This window comes from Myotis brandtii, unplaced genomic scaffold (assembly GCF_000412655.1).
Source record: "Myotis brandtii unplaced genomic scaffold, ASM41265v1 scaffold884, whole genome shotgun sequence".
Lineage (NCBI taxonomy): Eukaryota > Metazoa > Chordata > Mammalia > Chiroptera > Vespertilionidae > Myotis > Myotis brandtii.
Window position 1 is genome coordinate 58258 of NW_005371618.1, and position 3199 is coordinate 61456.

Below are 3199 nucleotides of genomic sequence, written 5' to 3' on the forward strand. Positions count from 1 at the left end.
TTTTTTTTATTTCAATAGTTTTATTCATTTCAAACATTTTAACAAGAAGAATGTAAACACTAATTATTATAATTTGAAACTTCAAAAAATGGAGGAATCATAGCACAATAACATACCTTATATTGAAGATGGCAAAGGCAAAATAAAATTGCCTAACAAAGGAAAGGTACAAAAGCCTTTCAAATTAAACTTAAATATAATAAAATAATTTAAAACTAAAACAAATAGAAAAGAACAAAATGTGTAAACAGTAAATTAAACATTTTCTTTAGTGCAACTTCCAAATTATGCCCGGGACGTAGATGTAGATGGCAATGTAGACTGGGTTGAAAGGTTTTTGGTCTTTAAAACATCAACTTCAGTGGGAACAGTGTTGTTGGTCTCCTTTTTTAGCTAATGCATCAAAGTCTGGAGTTAGTTTTGTTGTGGCTATTCTCAGGATAGATCTGAGGTGTTCGTCAGTTAAGCTGGATCTGTGAGGGGCTTTGTTGATGTTCATGACGCTAAATGTCTGCTCACAAACATAGGTTGACCCAAACAGCACCAGTATCTTCTGTGCCATCCTCCTTTTGAGTAGAGCTCTTAATCTTACCTCAGAAAGGCTCTGATACTGTGCTCTCCAGGGGCGTGTCTCCCTACATCACCAGGATAACGTGTCTACGCATTCCCAGGGTGATGTCAGGAGACGCGTCCATGGGCATTACAAGGAGCCTCTGGAAGATTGAGAGGTTGTTCCTTCTACTGAATGGGCGGATTTAGCTGCGGCCGTGTTTCCCGACGTTGCCATGTTAACACTGCTGCTGGTGAAGGACTGGAGGGGAGAGCAAGAGAACCCTCCACTCTTTCGGCTCCAAGGGCCGGATAGAACAGCTGAGATCCAGCCCGAGGGCCATAGTTTGCCTATGGCTGCTCTAGAACAAGGCTCTAGGAGATCTCCATGGGCAGCACCAGCCCTGCACTAACACAAGGGAGCAAAATTACCCTGGATTGGTACTCTGAGAGGCAAGGCCTAGCAGCCATGGGCAAACTACAGCCCACAGGCCGGATCCGGCCCGTTTGAAATGAAAAAACTAAAAAAAAAAAAGACCGTACCCTTTTATGTAATGATGTTTACTTTGAATTGATATTAGTTCACACAAACACTCCATCCATGCTTTTGTTCTGGCCCTCCAGTCCAGTTTAAGAACCCATTGTGGCCCTCGAGTCAAAAAGTTTGCCCACCCCTAGGGTCTGCTTGTTTGAGGGGCCCTGAAGGGCAAGGCCTGGTATCTGAGGGGCCTGAGGGGCGGGGCCAGTGGGTTGAGGGGCCCTGAGGTGATGGAGGTGGGGGCAGGTCTTCAGAGCACTGAGGGGCAAGGCTGAGTTCTGAGGGGCCCTGAGGGCCAATGAAATGGGGGAAGGTCTGAGGAGCTCTGAAGGGCGATGCCGGAGGGGCCCTGAGGGGCCCTGAGGGGTGAGGCCTGGTGGTCCTTGGGTGAGGTCAGAGGCGCCCTGACAGTTGGGGCTTGGGGGGGGACTGCTGGTGACAGATCCGGGTTTCGGGAATTCCACCTGCGATTCTGGAACAATATAGGCGGGAGAGGTGCATTCTCCCAGGGGCAGAGACCTCGCAGGCTGGACAGGATCTGGGGACTTACTGGCTGAGGAAATTTCGGGTGCCCGGGTGAGAGGCTTTGGGACTTCTGAGGGTGAGAGACTGAAGGTCTCTCCTTAAAGGGGCTTCAGGTCTCTGGACATTGAGTTTCCAGGACTGGGGCATTTAGGGTCTCAGAGTTGGGGAAAATTTGGTATTTCTGGGCACGCCCTCAGCTGAAGGGAATGGGGGCTTTAGGAGTGTGTTGGGGCCTAAGCATTGGGGGATTTAGTGTTTATCTGGGCGAGGACACTTGAGATCCTCCTGGTTAGCGGACTTGGGGTCCCTCGAGGCTGACAGGATTGGGGGCCTCTCAGGAAGAGGGCATTCAGGGTCTCTTGGGCTGGAATTTGAGGGTCTCGGGCTAAGGGGTTCACACTGCAAGTTCTCCATTTTCCTGTGAGTCTCCCGGCTGTGAGGCCACAATGCTTACCCTGGCTTGCTTCCCTGACTTGCTTTCAGGAGGTGTGAGGCCGTTGGGGTTGGAGAGGTTTGGGAGGGCAAGGTTCCAGACAATAGAGCGGGTCACGCGTCATCCGCCAATCAGTGCTGGGGTCCCAGGGCCCTGCCCACCAATGGGCAGTCAGAAGACCCGGAAAGGGCGAGGCATAGGGTGGAGCCTTCCTGTCAGTCAAGGGCGGAATCTTGGGCTCTGGTCCTACCCTGAACCACCTCACCCCATGGTGATTGGCTGCTACAGGTGCTGAGCGTGTCTGTCAAGAAGCCTTCAGCAAGGGAGCAGAGCTTGGAGGTTTCCATGGCTTGCTTTCCAGCAACTTGCCTGAGGGACCTGCCCTGCAGGAGGTGGGCGCCCCAGCTCTGGCAGGTCTTTAGCGTGGACATGGCCTCCCTGCACAGACCTGGCTCGGTCTGTGTTCCACCAGATTGTACTTAGGATCCAGGGCTTTCTTCTAGACCCATTTGTGTCCTTCCTTAGCATGAACTGTATAACCGGTAGTATGTGGTGAATGCTGCATTACATTTGAGACAAAACTGTAAATGGGTAATTCTGATTAGATAATTCGTAGACACAAAGTAAGTTCCATGGGTTCAAAGATTCAAACAGAGGAAAAGAAATTATAACTATAGTAGGAAAGCCACTGGGAGGATTTTAAATATGAAAGTAAAGAGAAGAGGGGCAGGTAGTTAGGGCCAGACCAAGGGAGAAAAGGAAAATAGGGAAGCCCAAGAATAACAGGATACAGCTTGCTGACTAGTTGCTAAGGCAATCCAGTTGGGTAAAAGGGAAGCTAGGGGGGAGTTGCTGGAGCAACCCAACTGGGCAGTGAAGAACCAACACCATACACAGAACTTCCTCTACATTATATTTATATATGTAAATATACACTAGATGCCTGGTGCACTAAAATTCATGTACTCAGGGTGGTCCCTTAGCCTGCCTGTGCCCTCTCACAACCTGGGACCCCTGAGGGGATGTCTGAGTGTGGTTTCTGCTGATCCCATAGGCCAGGTCTAGGGACCCCACTAGTGCACGAATTCGTGCATCAGGCCTCTAGTGTGTGTGTGTGTGTGTCCTAATCTCTAAACTGTGAGTAATTTTTCTAT

At 49.7% G+C, this 3199-nt stretch overlaps 1 pseudogene; it reads right to left on the bottom strand.

The window, feature by feature from the left end:
• LOC102244217 overlaps positions 1-2476 on the bottom strand; it is a 49457-nt pseudogene extending 46981 nt beyond the window's left edge.
• Between the last annotated feature and the right edge of the window lie 723 nt (positions 2477-3199).